This window comes from Dama dama, chromosome 22 (assembly GCF_033118175.1).
Source record: "Dama dama isolate Ldn47 chromosome 22, ASM3311817v1, whole genome shotgun sequence".
Lineage (NCBI taxonomy): Eukaryota > Metazoa > Chordata > Mammalia > Artiodactyla > Cervidae > Dama > Dama dama.
Window position 1 is genome coordinate 47344198 of NC_083702.1, and position 20974 is coordinate 47365171.

The 20974-nt window shown below is 44.7% G+C and overlaps 1 protein-coding gene across 5 annotated transcripts in view; it reads left to right on the forward strand.

The window, feature by feature from the left end:
* Positions 1–20974, forward strand: part of LARGE1 (LARGE xylosyl- and glucuronyltransferase 1) — a 602335-nt gene that overhangs the window by 523898 nt on the left and 57463 nt on the right. The window lies entirely within an intron of this gene.

Consider the following 20974-nt stretch of genomic DNA (forward strand, 5'->3'; position numbering starts at 1 on the left):
AAAAAACATAAAACTTCCACCAAAATTGGTGCAACTAAAAACCCTAGCAGACCTTAAAAAAGAAGGAAATTATGACACAGGCTATAGCATTGATGACCTTTGAAGAGGTACTCAGTGAAATACCCCAAACACAGGACAGGTACTGTCTGAGTCCACTTATGTGAGATACCTAGAACAGTCAAATTCACAGATACAGAAAGTAGAATAAAGGTTCCCAGGGGCTGCGATTAGGGGAGAATGTGGAGTTAATGGGTACAGAGATTGAGTCTGGGATGCTGAGAAAGTTCTGGAGACGGACAGTGGTGATGGTTGCACCGCTATGTGAATGTGCTAAGGGCCCTGAACTGTACACTTAGAAATGCTTTAAATGGTAGCTTTTATATATATTTTACCACAGTAAAAAAATTATAGGGGTGGAAGGAACTTGGCAAGTGTCCTATGAAATTGGTTGTTCCTAGAAGGATTAGTATGAGCTTCATTAAAGAAACCAATCCTAAGCCAGTATATTTGGCGTGATTTCTGAATAGCTCTGTATCGGCAGCCACAGTTGTGAATTTTCAATTTTGACATTTTATAGATGCCAACAAAGCTTGGTCTCCAAGTGTGTGTCCCATCTTCCCACCACGCATGTACCAATGTGCTCACGTTCCAGTCTTTACTGAGTGGTACTATACGCCAGGCACTGTTACAGGTCCTCATGATGCTGCAGACAAAGCCACTGGTCACACACAGCTTAGCCATTGATGCAGCAAATTTGATTTTGCTTAGTGGTTGCTTCGTTATTTCATTTGATGGGTTCATAGTGACAATGATTTGTGAACCCTCTTTGACAGCCTCTTCTGTATGTAAGTAGAGGAATTTACATGATATGACAAAACCACAAAGAATGATTTAAACCAAGTTTATTCATCCATATCTTTTTAGATAAACCTAGAAAAGAAGTCATTTTACCCACTTACAGCTTATCTCACAAAGGCTGACACTGAAGCCTGAAATACAGGCCATATATTAGAAGAGGAACTGCCCTGGAGTGAGGGGAGAGAATTAAGAGATGAGGGAGAGAGATTGGAAGGTCTGAGCCCCACCCTCTGGGTCTTATCAGAGTTTGAACATTGAGGGGGAGGAGCCAAGATGGCGGAGGAGTAGGACGGGGAGACCACTTTCTCTGCTACAAATTCATCAAAAGAATAACTGAACGCAGAGCAAACTTTGCAAAACAACTTCTGATCGCTAGCTGAGGTCATCAGGCGCCCAGAAAAGCAGCCCATTGTCTTCGAAAGGAGGTAGGAAAAAATATAAAAGATAAAAAGTGAGACAAAAGAGCTAAGGACGGAGATCCGTCCCGGGAGCTCTTAGGCGGCATTGCTTGGGGTAGGGTCCGGGCCTGAGTGCCCTGAGGACAACCGGAGGGAGCTTCTGTGAGTTGCCAACTTGAACTGTGGGAGACCAAAAGAGAGAGAGTAAATTAACCGGCCCGAACACACTGCCGGCCGTTCGCAGAACAAAGAGACCGAGAAAATCCAGAGAAGAGCTCGCAGACTGCGGACCGGCCCAGCCCTGCCGGAGGCAGGAGGCAGGGGGGAGGGGAAGGTCGCGGCGAGACACAGGGCGCAGGCACCCGACCGGCGCGGGCGGGGACTGGGGCTGGGGACGCGGAGGGCAGAGGGCGCGCGCACCCGACTGGCGCCAGCGGAAACTGAGACTGGGTCCGCGGAAGGGAGGGGGCGCGCCACACCTGGGGAGAGTGCGCCCACCAAGCCCCTCGCTGCCTGGACTGCTCTGACGGGGAAGGCACTGAGAGCAGGCGCAGCTTTTCCTTCCGCGCTTTTGTGGAACACCCGAGGGCTGGAACCTCGCGCAGCGCGGGGCGCGCTCCATATAGAACAGCCGGGAGCCTGAGCAGCGCAGGCGGAGAAAGCAGCGTCAGCCCCTCCCGGCAGCGCCAGCCCGTCCCCGCGGCGCCAGCCCCTCCCCGCAGAGCGACGGAACTAGCTACCTGAATAAGAGTCCACCTCCGCCCGCCTGTGTCAGGGCGGAAATGAGGCTCTGAAGAGACCGGCAAACAGAAGCCAAATAAACAAAGGGAACCGCTTCAGAAGGGACTGGTGCAACAGATTAAAATCCCTCTAGGAAACATTGACTACACCGGAGGAGCCTGTAGATATCGAGAAGCGTAAGCTGGAACGAGGAGCTATCTGAAACTGAGCCGAACCCACACTGACCGCAACAGCTCCAGAGAAACTCCTAGATATAATTTTACTTTTTTCTCTTTTTTTTTTTTTTTAAATTTTTATTTTATTTTATTTTTTTCTTTTTTTTCTTTTTTATTTTTTCTCTTTTATTTTCCTTTAAAATCCCCTATTACTCCCCCATTACTCCTTAACTTTCATTTCCATAGACTTTTACGATTTTTTAATTAGGGGGGAAAAAAAATTTTTTTTTTCTTTCTTTTTTTTTTTCTTTTTTTTCTTTTTCTTTTTTTTTTCTTTCCTTTTTCTCTTCTATTTTCTATTTTTCTTTTTCTCTTATTTCTTTTAAAGTCCTCTAGTACTCCTCTACTACTCCTTAATTTTCATTTCCAATACACTATAACCTTACAAAAAAAAAAGAAGAGAAGCCCTATTTTTAAACCGAAGATTATTCTCTCCCAATCTTGACTCTCTGTTTTCTACCTCAGAACACCTCTATTTCCTCCTTTCCCCTTCTCTTCCCAATCCAATTCTGTGAATCTTTGTAGGTGACTGGGCTACGGAGAACACTCTGGGAACAGACAGCTGCGTAGATCTGTCTCTCTCCTCTTGAGTCCCCCTTTTTCTCCTCCTGTTCATCTCTATCTCCCTCCTCCCTCTCCTCTTCTTCATGTGACTCTGTGAACCTCTCTGGGTGTCCCTAACGGGGGAGAATCTTTTAGCCATTAACCTAGAAGTTTTCTTATCAGGGCTGTATAGTTGGAGAAGTCCTGAGACTACAGGAAGAATAAAACTGAAATCCAGAGGCAGGAGACTTAAGCCCAGAGTTTGAACATTGATAAGGAGCCTAAAGAGCTGGTCCTAGAACCCAGCATGTCTGTAGGTCCTTCCAGGCCAACCTGGTCCTCAGATTCCGATGAAAGGTGCAACTTTGATGTTTTCTTTCTTCTTCCTCCCACCCTCTTCATTCATTCATTCATTGTGTTCAAGATCTGTAAAGAACCTCCTGTTTGCTGGCTATTATGTCCCTTCCTGGGGAGTATCCAGGGTACCCTGAGCTCTGCTCTCCATCAGCTCACACTCTGCTGCCCAAAAGGGTAGCCAACCTGTGAGAAGCCCACCTGTGGGACCCCCAGGCACCTGAGCTGGGTCAGCTGATGGCAAATGTCGGCTTAAGCGAGAATCATAAAATTATGTTAACCTTGACTGTCCTCTAGGGCAAATGAGGGCCAGGTCTTTTTATGGTGGATCGTGCAGTGGGACACTTACGTGACTGTCCTCCTGGTCCTCTGCGGAGAGGTTCCTTCTCACGGTTCCTTCAAGTCAAACAAGAAGTTAAGGACTTCACAAATCAACTGAAGAAGAGTCCTGTATTTTTGCATTTCCTCCACTCTTTTGCACTCATCTCACCCACACCTCATCTGACAGTTTTGTTTTGTTTTTGTAGTCATTTCTTTTCATTAAGTTGTTCCAGAATGTTTAACTTGCCTTTCATGGAAATAGTGACTCTCACTTAATTCAAAGAATGTTTAATTGCATTTCCAATCACATTTGAAGTAGAAGTGGCATAGGAACACATTTGGTGACAAATAGGGCTTCCTCCTGGTAGCACAGAGCTCAAGTGTAGGAGCTGACAGGCTCCCACTTCCTGCTAGAGAAGGGTTTACCAGCCTTGGCATCTAGCCTGCCCTGAATATCAGCCGACAACTTTGTGCTAAGTATAGGTTGGTTAAGAGAAGGTCTAAGGGGAGAAATGGTTTCATTGAGGAGGCAGAAGTAGATAGGCTTTTGGAGCTAAGCAATCTTGTAAATTCTAATGACAGTTCTGCCTCTTATCAGTTCTTTCTCTGAAGGACTTGAGTAAGTCACTTAACCTCTCAGGCTCAGTTACAAGATTCTCGATAAAATGGAGGCCATTATTCTCGCCCCATCTCAGCCAGGCCCCTTGAGTACTCCATTGAAATGCACTTGACTTTACCTCAGCCTTTTGTGTTTCAAAGACCTTCATTTTTATCTCTTCCATCCTAAAGCTTGATGACTCAGCCTTCCCTGGCTGAATCTTAAAAGAGAAGGACTCCAAGGAGCAACTTTTTATCCCTTCACCAGGAGTGCAGACTCAGGAGACCAGCAAAGAAGCTGTGGGCTGGCTTAAAGGAGGGAGATAGGAAGAGATTCTAGGAAACTGTCTGGTCCTTGAGTCTTGAGTAGACTGTTTATTAGCTAAGGAAGCCCTGCTCAGAAATAATGGGCAAGGGCAGGAAGTGGCAAGCAGAGGGTCCAGTCCTCAGGTCTGAAGAGCCCACGGTTGAGTAAGCCATGATTCCTGCCCTTGGGAAAGTCACAGACTATTTAGGATTAACCAGTAAGGAAATAGAAAATCCCAGTGCAGCCTGCTAAGTGCTGTGAAAAGTGAAGAAGTGATAGTGTTAGTCACTCAGTCGTGTCTGACTCTTTGCGACCCCACATAGCCTGCCAGGGTCCTCTGTGCATGGGATTCTCCAGGCGAGAACACTGAAGTGGGTAGCCATTTGCTTTTCCAGGGGATCTTCCCGACCCAGGGATCAAACCCAGGTCTCCCATGTTGCAGGTGGATTCTTTACCATCTGAGCCACCAGGGAAGTGCTCAGTGCTGTGAAGCAGGGAAATAAAGGGAGAGTGAGAGCCGCAGGAGGAGCCCTGTCTAGTTGGGAGCATGATGCCATCTGTGTCTTGGAGGGATTTCTGTATCCTGTTATCCAAATTCGACTGCTTCCGTGTCCTCTGCCCTCACGTCACTCTTCAGCCCCCAAACACCCAGGCTGGCCCTCTCGCCAAGTCTTTTCCCTGTTGCTCCTCTACTTAGGGACTTGGAGAATGGGGAGTGAAACTCACATGGAAGTTAGGAAGGACAAGGCAGATGCTGGGTAGGCAAGCAATAGGGATGGCGCCATGGCTACAGAAACACTGCCAAGAATGCACTGACCGCTTTCTGGGATCAACAGGAAACACCTCAGAGGAAGCCAACTGTGACCAGGACCTCAAAGGATAGAATGGAATATTCCAGGTAGATTGGATGTGAATGGTGTTCCCAGCATGGTGTCACTTAATCTTGACAGAGGTTTCACTGGGTGAATTCCGTTCAGCTTGTTTTATGCATCAGAAAATGAAGCATCATACACATGAGTCACTTACTTGCCCCAAATCACACAGCTCAGTATGACAGATGTGAGCTGTCTTCTGAGTTCCCACCTGAATGTATTTTCCCAGAAAAATGTTTTTTGTTAGTTAACAGTTCTATAGAATTATTCTTGTGCGTGTGTGTGCTAAGTCACTTCAGTCATGTCTGACTCTTTGCAACCCCATGGACTGTAGCCTGCCAGGCTCCTCTGTCCATGGGATTTTCCAGGCAAGAATACTGGAGTGGGTTGCCATGCCCTTCTCCTGGGGGATCTTCCCGACCCAGGGATCAAGCCCGCATTTCTTAACGTCTCCTGCATCTGCAGGCAAGTTATTTACCACTAGTGTCACCTGAGAAGGCCAACTTCTTGTGAACCCTCTTTAAATTAAGTGGAATTTTGAGAGCTAACCCCAGAACAGAGACCCTTAGTATAACATTCTCTCCTTGAAAGAACATTTGAATTTGAAGCAGCAGGCACGGATGCTGAATTTTTGAATTGGGAACTGCGTGCACTTAAAAAGAAAAACCCTAAAGGAGAGGAGAAAAACCAAGAGAAAACATGCCATCCATATGGGGAAATGATCTATGTTCCTAGAGGCAATCTGTAGCATTTGCATAAGAGGAGTAGCACATAACTCAAGTTTTAAAACATTTTATAATACTTAGAGAGGTGTCAGATTTCGCATCTTTTGAGGAAGATAAGGGACCGCCGTGGATTAGCATCCTGAGTCTGCTAAGCAGACTGCAGTGAAAAATGAAGCTGGGAAAGCCTGAGAGAGGGTAATAAGAATGATGAATGGTGAGGTTGATTTTGGAAGATTGGGGTGGATTGAGGAAGAAAAAACAGTTGCGTTGGGGGAGAAGATCTAAAATCTAGAATTACCACCTTCCATCCAGCCCCGTCTTTCCTTCAGGCCAGTGCCTATTTGATTTCATTGCACGACCCACGTCCGAGGACTCGAGTGTTTTATTGTCTCCGTGCCCTGCCATGGCTGGTAAACCCGAGGAGTTCTGGGATTAAATATGAGGCGGCTGGCCCCTATCCAAGGAGCCTGTCTTTTGGCACCGTCGCTCTGTGGCTCATACCTGGGAATCGCCCATTCACCCAGCAAACGGGAGCACCCACTGTGGGCCAGACTGCAGCGATGTCATTGGGCTATTTAACCTCTGCACCTTGTCCTCACCTGAGAAAGTAGAGATGTAATCATTCTACGGAGGAGATGTAAAGATTAAAAGAAGTGGCTCTTTAATACGAGACATGTAGTAAGCCTAGCATTCTTTGTTTTTTACCTTTTGTATTTTTTTAAATTGAAGTATAGTTGATTTACAATGTTGTGTTTGTTTCAGGTGTATAGCAAAATGATTCACTTATATATGTATGTGTGCATATATATACATATATATGTTTATGTGTGTATATATATAAACAATATTTATATATACACATACGTACTTTTTCAGATTCTTTTCCGTTATAGGTAATTACAAGACACTGAATATAGTTCCCTGTGCTATATAGTAGGTCTTGTTCTTTATCTGTTTTATATATAGTAGTATATATCTCTTACACCTAGTATTCTTTTTAAAAAAAAGAAAAAACTGCCAATTTCTTAATTCCATTTGTTTTCAAAGAGAAGGATGGTTTTTCACGTGGCAGTGCTAAAGAGCCCCAGCCTATAAAAAGATATTTTCCTATAGCACATCTCAGTTGTGGTCTTTTGTTTTCTTGTCTTTTTGTTTGTCTATTTCTGGACTGTTATTTGACGTGAAAAGGTGCACGCCTGCTGTATTTCCATTGAATTGTACTCCAGTCCATTAAAGATAGGTCCTTCGTTTTATTTTTCTTTTGCTATCTGAATTTTTGTTTTTTCAATTGGAGTATAATTGCTTTACAATGCTATGTTAGTTTCTGTTTACAACACTGTGAATCAGCTCTGTGTATACATATATTCCCTCCTTCTTGAGCTTCCTTCCCAGCGCCTTCCCCATCCCACCCCTCTGGGTCATCACAGAACACTGAGCTGAGCCAGGATTCTTGTTATTAACAACCTGTGAGTATGGTTTGCACCCTCTTGGGGTAATGTTCAGTCAGACTAGCAGGCAAAACCTGTGAACCAGATGTCTTCTTCCTCACCCACTCCAGTGCTTACCTTTCACAGGCTGGAATCGGGGACTTGCAGAGGGGAAGGGGCTCACCCCAGGTTAAGCACTGATGGGTGGCCCATCGCCTGATGTCTTGACATTGTGCTAGAGAATGGCTCACCCAGTGGAAGGGACTTGAGGTGCTTTTAGCTTAGTCTTTTGTCTTTCCTCAACACTCACCCATTCTTGGCTCATGGGGTACTTTTTAGAACTTAACTCTGTTGATTGTTATTGATTTAAGTTATCCATTGCTGGCTTGGTTACACAAAGCTGAAGTTTAGATGCATTTATTCCTGCAAACATCAACCCTAGAAGCCAGCCAATGACCCTTGGAGAGTTTGCCTTGCTATATAGCACTTTGTGGAGCATGTGGCCACATGGTTCTGAGAACCGTTAATGGGTTTTCTTTAAGACAGAGGAGAGCTGGGGAGAGGGAATTTCTGTATACTGTGTACTGTACCGGATGCCATATTATAAAATCCTGCACCAGGGAAATCTGACCAGTTTTATGGATCCCCCAGCCTTTTCCCCCACACATTCTGTGTCAACACACAAAAATGACTGTGGAATGCCTTTGGGACAGGTTCCTGAGAAGCCCACCATAAGAAACACTTCCCCAGATACAGTGGGCTCTATTAAGAAGGAGAAGGGTTTTGAGAGAGTGGAGCACCAACTAAGCAGTGTTTGTTAATTATGGACATGAGTCACTGAAGTTTTTAAGAATGGAGAGATGATGAGTTTGATAGGAAACAACATTTTTACCTAAAAATCCCTGTATGAAGAGGGAAACAATTTCAAATATATATTTCTAAAAGCTCCATCTCTGTTACAGATTCTTTATAAAAGGAGTTACTTTTACATTCATCACATTTACATTCAAGGGTCAGATTCAGGGGTGTGGTGTTTTTTTTTTCCCAAAAGCATGAGATAGCATACCACCGACAACCATTTTTTCATAAAAGCAGAAATGCATGAATCATCTTTACATATTTCATCTATTGTACTTCCTTTGCCTTGAGTTAACTAGTGAAGCTCTGTGTTGGCCAGAGGGTTTCATTCTCATTCCTCATGTCACTAGAATTTATTGGAAAAAATCTGATATCTTCAGTCTTTATAGTTACCCAAATCAAGGCCATCTATTAATAATAGTACCAAAGTACTGATGCGCACAGGCTTCCAGTGTTTTTTACAAACTTGCCCATCAGTGGCGCAGTACTGGAATTCAGTAAGGGGCGCTCCTTCTGTAACTTTTCTTAGAATCCTCTTGTTATTCCAGTTAAAGCAACTGTACCTTCAGTGATTCCACACATGCACTCTCCATAAAACATTATCATCATTGAAGTAGGAATTCACTGCGCAGAATAGAATTTCCCCAGGACATCTTTCCTGTAGCACTCACTGGGGAGTTGCTTTTTGTGTATTTCATTTTCTAAACAGAATCTTGCAAATAACATAAGATGATACACGTCCGAATCCTCTGTACTTTGATTTAACTCTATAGCAAACCTCCCATGTAATTTGTTCTAATACTAATTTCTTCAGGCTTTCATCATCTGTTTTCTAGGACTCTTCCTACAATATTTGCTGACCAAGGAATTTACTTCGTTTGTTACCAGATTATCTTCTGTGTATTTTTCCAGCCATTTTTGCCAAGGCAGGAAAAACAAGTGTTTTCCTTATTGGATTTTATTATCTTTCATTTTGATGTATGAAATCTCCAAAAAGACTGCAGAACTCTTTTCATGTGGTTTTAGTGAACGTTGTAAAGTTCAAGACTGGCTATCACAAGACTTAAAACGTCATCAAAAATTTATAGAGGCTCATCTTTATATTCTGGATGCTTTGTTTTTAAATGTCTTGCTAATCATGCATCTTTGTACTAACGTTAAGTAATATCTCAAGGCATAATATGCACTTGGGGTGAAGTTTTTCCTTTACGATCATGCTTGTAAATTGTTTTTGAAGTAGTCTTGAGGATTTAATTTTTCTTTAACCAATTTCTTGTCAGATCTAATTAGTTAGGCGTTTCTGTACTTGGGGATGTAACTAAGAAAGAGCTCGTGTTGGGAACAGAAGAATCAGCTCAGCTGTTTTCTTGCTGGTCACATGCTTGTGTTCTTAGTATTCTCAATCAGTCGTCCCTTTGTAGAGCTCTTTTTTTGTTTTTAATATACACTTTTATTTTGAAGAATTTTAGACTTGAAGAAAAAATCTAGAAGTAGCAGGTAGAGTCCAGTTTTCCCTAATGTTAACATCTTTGTGTGTGTGTTCAGCTGTGTCTGGCTCTGCTATCCTTTAGACCGTAGCCCTCCAGGCTGCTCTGTCCATGGGATTTCCCAGGCAAGATTACTGGAGTGGGTTGCCATTTCCTTTTCCAGGGGATCTTCCTGACCCAGGGAAAGAACCTGCATCTGCTGTGTCTCTTGCATTGCAGGCAGATTCTTTACCCGCTGAGCCACTGGGGATGCCAACATTTTATGTAACAACTGCCAACTTGTCAAAATTGACATGCCAACATGGATGCATTGCTGTTACTAAACGTCAGGCTTTAGCTTCACTTCACCAGTTCTTCCCTTTATGTCCATAGTCTCCTCTAGTCTCCGATAGCTTCTCAGTCTTTTTTTGTTTTTCTTTCATGATTGACCTTGATACTTTGGAGGTATGAACTGATAAGGTAGTTTATAAATATCCCTCAAATATGTATTCTCTCGCGATCAGACTGAGGTTATATAGGTCTTTGGCAAGACTGTCTCAGAAGTGAAATGCCCTCCTCATGACATTCTGTCTGGAGGAATCTCATCTCTACCCGTGGCACCACTAAGGTTGATAACCACCTTTCCTTTTTTTTTCTTTTTTCTTTTTGAATATTTTATTTTATTTTATTGGTTGTGCTGGGTCTCTATTGTGGCATATGAGATCTTTAATTGCAGCATACGGAATCTAGTTCCTTGACCAAAGTTTGAACCTGAGCCCCCTGCAGTCTTGGCCACCGGACCACCTTGCCAGGCTTCTGTGCCATAAATTACTATGTTTCCCTTTCCTTCTTCCTGTTTTGGAAGTGAGTCACCGATACCTACCCTGAACTGGAAGTGAGCAAATTGAGCTCCACTTCCTGAGGAGGGGGTGGAATCCACGTCTGTCACTGGGATTCTTCTCTAAGGAGTCTTGTCTCTTTCCCCCATTTATCCTTATTTCTTAGATCAGGAAGTCATATCCCCATGGGCTCATACAGATTTATTTTGCACTTTGGGTTATAATGCAGGACTCTTTTTAAGTCCTTTGTTCATTTTGTGACAGTTATTTTAGTTAAATATTATTGTTATTATCAAGTAATATTCATAAATGCACTGAAAGAGATATTAGCATGACTGGTAATACACTTAGCCAGGCATATTTGTTCCTCAGTACAGCTCGATATGAGGGCTCGGGATCCTGCCCTCTGCACTGACACAGTGAGACGTGGAAACTCCAGTGACAGAGCCCTCCTGCCTCTCCTCCTCTCTCTGCTTCTTGCTCTGTCTGCCTCCTCTGTCCTGGCAGGGTGACTTCCGGCAGCCTCCTCAGCTAGTATGTAGAGCTTCATCATTCAACAAATACATATTGCACGCTCGCTGTGGCCCAGACACCATCCTGAGCACTGATCGTGCATGGTGAACCAGATAGTGGCGGCTCTGCTCTCCAAAGCTTATATTCCAGTGCAGAAGACAGATATCAACCAAGAAAACAAATGATCAAACTGGTCCTTTCAGGCAGGAAAACACACTGTGATGAAATCCAAGCAAGGGAATATAAAAGTGACGAGTACTCAGGATCTCAAATTGAAGAGAGAGACCCCTCTCTCCCCCAGTGACCCTGCAGGGCAACTCTGTTGACCCTTCCTGGGACTCATGTGCATGAATGGTCTGGAATGTCTCATTGGTTACGCCCTTCGAGTTGCATGCCCTTGCTCTGGCAGGTCAGGCCTGACCAGTAGCCCTGTTATAATCACCGGAAGAAGGCAAGGTCTGGTTCTGTGAAGGAAAGTGCAGAGCATGCAGAAAAGCGACAGCAAGGCCTGCTGGGATCCTGGAAGCCAGCTTTGCCTTCTCGGAGTTTCCAAGCAATGACTCGGGGGGCGTTACTAACATTCTACCAAACTGGCTGCTCAACCAGCCTTGATAGCATCCCTCACCTGAAGAGTTCATACCTCTCTCTGGAAGTGGAAACTACTTCTTTCTGTCCTCCTTGTCCTCAAATCAACGGAGACACCCTGGAGGACCCTGTGGGGATTCAGTGAAAGTGAGTACACAGTAAGTCCTCTACATACGAACCTTCAAGTTGTAAACTTTCAGCAATGTGAACATACATTTGCATGTCCAGTCTTGCAAGTCAGTTCATCTCTCTGGCGTCCATTGTTACATGTGTGCGTCCTCTCCGAGCACTGAACAGCCCTGTACACAGTACCGTATAGCAGGAGATATTCAGAAGAGGCGGCAAGAATACACAGAGGAACTGTACAGAAAAGGTCTCCACGACCCAGATAATCACGACGGTGTGATCACTCACCTAGAGCCAGGCATCCTGGGATGCAAAGTCAAGTGGACCTTAGGAAGCATCACTACGCACAAAGCTAGTGGAGGTGATGGAATTCCAGTTGAGCTATTTCAAATCCTGAAAGATGATGCTGTGAAAGTGCTGCCCTCAGTATGCCAACAAATTTGGAAAACTCAGCAGTGGCCACAGGACTGGAAAAGGTCAGTTTTCATTCCAATCCCAAAGAAAGGCAATCCCAAAGAATGCTCAAACTACCGCACAATGGCACTTATCTCACATGCTGGTAATGTAATGCTCAAAATTCTCCAAGCCAGGTTTCAGCAATACGTGAACCATGAACTTCCAGATGTTCAAGCTGGTTTTAGAAAAGGCAGAGGAACCAGAGATCAAATTGCCAACATCCGCTGGATCATTGAAAATGCAAGAGAGTTCCAGAAAAACATCTATTTCTGCTTTATTGACTACGCCAAAGCCTTTGACTGTGTGGATCACAATAAACTGTGGAAAATTCTGAAAGAGATGGAAATACCAGACCACCTGACCTGTCTCTTGAGAAACCTATATGCAGGTCAGGAAGCAACAGTTAAAACTGGACATGGAACAACAGACTGGTTCCAAATAGGAAAAGGAGTACATCAAGGCTGTATATTGTCACCCTGCTTATTTAACTTCTATGCAGAGTACATCATGAGAAACGCTGGGCTGGAGGAAGCACAAGCTGGAATCAAGATTGCCAGGAGAAATATCAATAACCTGAGATATGCAGATGACACCACCCTTATGGAAGAAAGTGAAGAACAACTGAAGACCCTCTTGATGAAAGTGAAAGAAGAGAGTGAAAAAGTTGTCTTAAAGCTCAACATTCAGAAAACTAAGATCATGGCATCCAGTCCCATCACTTCATGGCAAATAGATGTGGAAACAGTGGCTGACTTTATCTTTCTGGGCTCCAAAATCACTGCAGATGGTGATTGCAGCCATGAAATTAAAAGATGCTTACTCCTTGGAAGGAAAGTTATGACCAACCTAGACAGCATATTAAAAAGCAGAGACATTACTTTGTCAACAAAGGTCCATCTAGTCAAGGCTATGGTTTTTCCAATAGTCTTGTATGGATGTGAGAGTTGGACTATAAGGAAAGCTGAGTGCCAAAGAATTGATGCTCTTGAGCTGTGGTGTTGGAGAAGACTCTTGAGAGTCCCTTGGACTGCAAGGAGATCCAACCAGTCCATCTTAAAGGAGATCAGTCCTGGGTGTTCATTGGAAGGACTGACGCTGAAGCTGAAACTCCAATACTTTGGCCACCTCATGGGAAGAGCTGACTTATTTGAAAAGACCCTGATGCTGGGAAAGATTGAGGGCAGGAGGAGAAGGGGACGACAGAGGATGAGATGGTTGGATCGCATCATCGACTCAATGGACATGAGTTTGGGTGAACTCCGGGAGTTGGTGATGGACAGGGAGGCCTGGCGTGCTACGGTTCACAGGGTCTCAAAGAGTCGGACACGACTGAGCCACTGAACTGACTGACTGACAGCAGTGTATAGAATACAATAGTCTAGTATCTTTATTTCAAGCCCAGGATGCCTAGAAGTAAGCATTAACAGCAGCAGTGATATTTTTGGCACTGCTATACTTTTCAAGGTACTGTACTGTAAGATGAAAAATGTTTTATTTTTTGAGTTTTTTTGTTTTTTATGTATTATTTGTGTGGAAAGTATTATAATCCTATTACAGTAGTGTATACCCAGTTGTGTTAGTTGGGTGCCTAGGCTAACTTGGTTGGACTTACGCACATGCTCTCGTTCATATGTTTGGATGTGGGACTTAGTGTAAAGTTTTAGTAATTAATTCCCTTTGCAGGGAACACGTAGGGCTGGTCCCCATCCACAGGTCGAGTGACTGCAGAGAAGTCACGCTAGGCAACGTCATAAAAGATCCTTGCGCTGAGTGCATCACTTACCCACTTCTGGCTCTCAGAGGTCCATCTGGAATTCTTTAGATAGACCAGGCAGAATGCAGTTCAAGTTGATTGGTATTCCCATTTTAGAGCAAACAAAACAAAACATTGAACATGATGAATGTTAGAGAACATAACTGAATCTTCTTGGAGTTATGACCCTCCCAGCCCTGAGTATTTTAAAAGTTATCCACTTTCCTATTTTTCGTTTTCTTTTTTTTTTTTTTTTTTGGCCTCTCCTCAACCTCTACCACCTCAGGCAGGGAAAAATGAGAAATGTTACAGATGACAGACTAGACATGATCAGCTGTAAGACAGGCCTCAGATGCATGCCCTGGCCTAAGTGTCTACATTTTCCAGATGAGGGAGCTAAATAATCACTGAGTTTGGTCTTTCCCCTTTCCTGGGTAATGATGCATTTTTGTCTGGGGAGAATTTTTTCTGGGACTTGTGAAAACCAAGGGACAACAGGAACCTTTGTAAAAGGAGGCTGAGAGTCACAGAGGATCTGTGGCTTGTAGTCTTGAGCATCGAGGACATCGTTTTTATTTAACAGCAGCTACCTGGTACTTGTCAGGAATTAGAAAAGAGAAGGGAGAGAATTGGAATAGAACCTTTAGCAGTTGATGGTTGGGGAGCAGGAAATCGAAGTGGATTCCATGGCAGTCAGGAAACACTGACCAAGCCTGTCACTGTGTGTGCAGAGATGGACAAACACAGGTCTTGCAGTCACAGAACCATCAGTCTAAGTTTAAGTACAGCCTGAGGGTCAGCATCACCTTGAAGACAATCCTTGGGGACAGATCACATATATTCCTGAGACTCCTGCACAATGAGTGCCGGTCTGTTTCAGGCTCCACAGCGGACATCTTTCCATTTCTTGTCTCACTGATACTCTGAAGCACATATTGTTATTGATAATTCCTTTTAACAGATTGGAAAATAGAGGTGCAGATACATTGTTTGGGTGACAGAGTTGGGAAAAGCAAAGGTAAGATTTGCCTCTCTCCCCTGCCTTTTAGCACTCTCCAGTCTCTGCCCAAGGAGTTAAATCCACCTGAGTGTCTGCCTTCCTGCATAGCCTCTTCTTGAGATTCTACCAGGAGGACCCTCCTCTGGGCTGTGTTGTCTGTATGCACCCTACTGTTCTGCCCCTGGCTCCCTCAACCTGCAGTTTATCCTCTTAAATCTTTTTGCTTATTCCTCTTTGCTTTCCTGTTTTCTTCCAGCCTTCCTAGTTGATAGGGTGGCTGTTTCATGAAGTCTATAACCAGATTTATTTTGTAATTTAATAAGCACAAGTGAAATGCCTTCATGCCCATCAATCCATCAGTCCTGGTCTTGACCACACACTCCAAGGCAGTTGCTCTTAGTCCTTTTTAGAGATGAGGGACTGGCTTCGTGATACTAGGCAGCCATGTCCAAGCCACCTCGCAGATAAGAGCTGGAGCTGGGTCTCGGAAAGGTGTATGTCTTGTTCTTTTCTAGCATGCATCATAATCCTGAAGATGACAAGGAAAGGAGACTTGTGAGACCATTGTCCTTCTTGAAGTAGCAGACAAGGGAAGAACAGAGGAGCTTAAACTCCGTCACGAGAAAATGGCAAGCTGTTTGGTCCTTAGACGAAGAAAAGGGGACTATGTTTCTCCATCCTAAAGCCCACATGAATAGGGCTTTTATAACTGATTTGCTGTAGACAGACAGAAAATGAGGATTATTGAGAATGTCATCATCATGATTTCCATTCTTGAACGAAATTGCAACTATTGAATACTAACTACCTGGCAGGCTGTATGGCACTCAGGAAGAATAATAAGTCATGGTCCCTGCTGGTTCAGAAATTCCTATTCCAATGCTGCCAGGTGCAGGAATGTAAATAAATAATTACAAGAGCATGCAATGAGTTATCTAATAGAATTAAATATAAGAGCATTAAGGAAGGACCCAACAACTGCCTTGGGTGTTATATTAGGAATGCTCACAATGAAAATCAGAAAACCCAATTTGTAGTGGCTAAAAATAAAATAGGGTGTTTGAATTTCTTCCCTAAGAGTTCTGGTGTAAGCAACTATAGAATTGGTTTGTAGATTAGCAGTGTGTTGACCTCACAGTCACAGAATGGCTGTCATGGTGCCAATCTTCACATCTTTATTCATAACAGAAAAGTGAGTGGGGTGGGAGAATGATATCTGAACCTTATGACTAAGAAATCAAATATAAGCTTTGCCATCTCTTTTTGAGCAATCCTGGGCCACATGGCCTCCCCTAGCAGCAAGGGAGTCTGGGAAATCAGAGTAGAATCATCATGATTAGCTGAATCTTGAATGAATCATGAGCCACTCATGGGGGCTAGGGACATTGCAATTACAAACAAAATCAATGTTAGGAATGAAAAATAGGGAACAGAGAAAGACTGCTCAGAGGCAGCCTTCTGACATGAGTAGTCAAGGAGGGAATTACAGAAGAGGTGCATTTGAGCTCATCCATGAAGGATAAGCAGGCATGTGTATGGTAGAGGAGAAATAAGAATATTCTAGGGAGGAGGGGGACATATGCAAAGGCACTGAATCATGGAAGACATGTTCAAGAAATACCAGAAAGTTCTTTTCTCCTGGAGATAGAGTTGGAATTGTAAGTGGAAGCCACTTTGCAACAGATTTCACTGCCGATCTAAAGAGGATAGTTGTTATTCTCTAAACCAAGAAAGTCAGTGGAGGTTTTGAGACAGAGACTGATTTTCCAAATACTCTTTTATCTCAGTAACTTGGAACACATTAGCCCTTTGTTCTTATTTACCTGGCATTTGCACACAGGTTGTGATTTCTTAGCAGTTTTGCGCCATCTATTATTTTTATGAGCCCTGTGGGTTCCAGAGGGCTTCCCTGGTGCCTCAGATGGTAAAGGACCCACCTGAAATGCAGGAGACCCAGGTTCAATCCCTAGGTCAGGAAGATCCCTTGAGGGAGGGCATGGCAACCCGCTCCAGTATTCTTGCCTGAAGAATCCCATGGACAGAGGAGCCTGGCAGGCTGTAGTCCATGTGCAGACAAAGAGTCAGACACAGCTGAGTGACTAACACTTTCACTTGTGGGTTCCAAGGACTTCAGAAGTCAAAGTATTGGCTACACTCTTCCCATAGCCTCATCCTTGTACCAGGGCCTTGCTTCTGTCTTTGAAATGCTTTTTCCTGCACCCTTGATGGGTGACAGAGTTTTTCTCCTTTCATCACGTTGACTTACACTGTCTTCTCAGATGATGTTTAAGTTTCCTGGACAGTAGTCAATTTCCATCAATTTCTCAGGCTTATCTCAGACTGACTCTAAGTCTGCACATATTTTCAGCCTTTACAGACTTTTCAGATTCAATCAGATCACACCCCTCGGGCCCCCAATGCCTGGCAGCTTCTGCAGCCCACCTGCCCTGCAATGTGGGTGCCACCCCTCCACTTCCCCCTCGGTTGGAGGTTCAGCTTGTATATCTGAGAAGCGCTAAATCACCCTGCAGCCTTTGCATTCCAGGTTTGGGTACAGTCTCTACATTCAGGAGGGGAGAGCAGGTATCATTTCTCATCCTGTAATCTGAAAATCTCATGTTCATTGCTGCAATCAGTCATTTGATGATTGCATGGGAGGAATAAGAAAGAGATTCTTAATGTCTCTACGTCTTTGAGTTTGAATCCTGTGTCTCCCACTCTCTAGCTATATGACTCGGGGAGATTTGCTGAACTTCCCTTACCCATAAGATGGGATCGTGAGAATATCACTTGTAATATTAAGTAAAGGATCAATGAACTATGAAAAGTGAAGTGTCCAGAGCAGTGCTTGACACATAGCAGGAATCCAATATATGTTAGCTGCTAATATTAATAATATTTTTATTACTGTGCTAATGTGTCCCAGCAAGCAGAATAAGTTAAGATTGGTTTTGAGAGACTCAGAAGTACCAGCTTCTTGCAAAAATGTTTTGGGGGCACATTCCCAGTGTTGGTTTCTCTCACATGTGAAAGCTCGTCAGTGTATACCATCTACACCACCAACTTGCTGCCCCTGAGCCAGCGATGATGGGTGATTCTATCCCTCAAGGGACCAGGAAATGACATTTCTCAGTAGTCAGACGTGCTGATCAGAATTATCAGACATACTCATCCTGAGTTCGAGTTTCAGAAGCAGACGCATGACTTAGTCGCAGGAGCAGTGGCCTGGGAGGCAGAGCTGGGCACCGCTTCTCCCTCTGCTGTGACTCTGGGCAAGTCCCTTTCTCCCTCTGTGTCTTAGTTTCTCTAAACTTGCAGTGACCCAGCCCCCAAATGATCACCAACAGCCTCTCTTTGCCATCTCTTTAAAAAGCATGCGTCATACCTAGTGGATGGTTATGTAATATCTGCCTCTTCCCCTCAGTTGTAAATTCCAGAAATAGAACTTTGATCTTTTGAGTACATCACTGCAGCCAATGCAGGAGACCTAAGAAACATGAGTTCCATCCCTGGGTTGGGAAGATTCCTTTGGAGGCAGGCATGTCAACCCATTCCAGTATTCTTGCCTGGAGAATCCCGTGGAGTCTGGAGGGCTACAGTCCATGGGGTCACAAAGAGTCAGACACAACTGAAGCGTCTTAGCACATGCACGCGCTGCGGTCACAGACCCTGTCAGGACCTGGCACAGAGCTATTGCTCATTCTAATATTTTTTTGAATGAATGAATGATGTGGTATAAAGAAAAAGATTTGGGAGTAAGACCCAATTTAGAATTAGGACGTGCTACTTACTGAGAGACTGTCAGGATCTTGCCTGTAAAATAAGAATGATAACAGAAAAAAAATTGCCAGGTTGTTTTGAGGACTGAATGTGAAAGTTTACACACACACACACACACACACACACACACCAGAAGCCCTGGCCTATGTCTAGCATATAATTAGTATTAGGTAAACAATAGATATTTTGCTTACTTCTATAGAGGCTAGCAAAGGGGAATGGAGTATTCTGTGTTCTGATGATTAAGTCCTAGGTGGCAAAGGTAAATCTGAACACATATTACTAGACATAGCATGCACTTACCTATCACAGGCAGCCAGGTTCGTGCGTGCTTAGTCACTCAGTCGTGTCCGACTCTTTGGGGCCCCATGGACTGCAACCCACCAGGCTCCCCTGTCCATGGGATTCTCCAAGCAAGAACACTGGAGTGGGTAGCCATTCCCTTCTCCAGGGGATCTTCCTGACCCAGAGATTGAACCCAGGTCGCCTGCACTGCAGGCAGATTCTTTACCACCTGAGCCACCAGCGAAGCCAAGTTCCTAGGGTTTTCTAAAACCCCCTTGGCCTGCTAGCGACCCACCATCGTCTCCCCCTACCTTCCTTTAACCTTTGCTGCTTTTTATGGAACCTCATGTTTTGCCTTAGATGATACACAAATCTAGATCCCTGGGCAGACACAGCAGAATGAGGCATAATGGGGTAAGAGATGGCCTGGAGTAAGTGGAGGGGGGGAGGCAGTGGGGGAGCACCAGGAGGCCTGAATCCTCTTCCCAGCCCTGGCCTGGTCCAAATTCACCACGTGACTGTGAGCAAACCATCTCTCCTCTGCAGGTTTCCCTCTCCACACCTGTAAAGCTCTCAGCCGGTGACACAGGACACGATGGCACTCAGGAACCTGGGGTTTGGGGTTCGGAGCTGGGTTTGTGTCTCAGCTCTGCAGCCTGACTGCTGTGACATATGGGCAGGTCAAAGCACCATCTTTGTAAAATGGACAGTGGGATTCAGATGGGCTCATTTGGAGTATTTAAGGACACGGTATCTCCAGAGTTTCCAGCAGGTTTGTGAATGCGAAGTTCCGATTGGTTTGTTGGGAGCCTCACAGGCCGGCCCTGACATCCCCCTTAGTTAAAGTTTCTCCCTGATGAAGAAGCTCAGGTTTCCTGAGTCAGATGCACATCCATCAGCCTTCCTGCTGGCTCAGCACTTGGCAAGCACCGGCATCTTTCACAGCAGAGACATGATCCCTACTGGGTGTGAGTGTCACCAGCTCGCATGCAATTATTTTAATGTCTGGCCCCAGACCTCCTCCTGACCCAATTGGGCATATCTCAGGAGAGTCTCCCCTCTTCCACCCTTCAAGCCCCAGCTGGTGGCAAGGGCTAAGTCTCCTTCTAAGAGATGCTTCTCTGAGCTTCCAGAGATGCCATTTCTTCTTGATCCTCTCTCCATGATTGCCTCCTATTACCTGCCTGGGGACCCATCTCCCCAGCAGGCCACAGACGGGCACGGCCAGCAGGGGCCTCTGCCATCTCCCAGCTCCGTATACTGTAGGCACTTAATAGTCAGAGCCCGCAGTCGTCCTATGCCAGGCAGTACTTCCATGCTTTACATGTATTAATGAGTTGATTTTTCCCAGCAGCTCTGGGAGACAGGGCATCCGTCAGTCCTGGCTGGAGGCAAAAACCATACCAATTATTTGAACAGAGAATTTAATCTTTAAAAATGATAACTAGATGTAAAGAGTTCACTTGGTAACTATAAAAGCAAAAATAGAAAATTGCAAGAAGCAGTTCCCACCCCTGGAGCTGAAGTAACAGAGGGAAGAGGTGGAAATTAGTCCAGCCTGGGGCTGGAAGCCACACTCTGAGGTGGGGTCTGCAAGCAGCTCCTGAGCCAGCAGCACCAGGCGGGGACAGAGGACCAGGAAGCGGGGTCTGAGTTTTGGAAAAACCGCGGAGTGGGTTTAGCTGCTGCTGAAGGAAGGAGGTGCCACAGCTGGTGTGGAGAAAGGACTTAGGGACAGGAAGCAAAAGGAACGGGCAAGTCTTTCTTTTTCCCCCTCCTGACTTTGTCTCCCTCTCATGAATAGGAGGTGGCTGGCAGAGCAGAAGTAGGGCTTGCAGAGTCCTGGCTTCAGCATCACAAAGCAGGTTTGGAGCTGAGAGGCAAAAGCTTAAAAGACTGATCTCAGCTGGAGCTGTTACTATTCAGTTTCACAGATGAGGAAACTGAGGCACAGA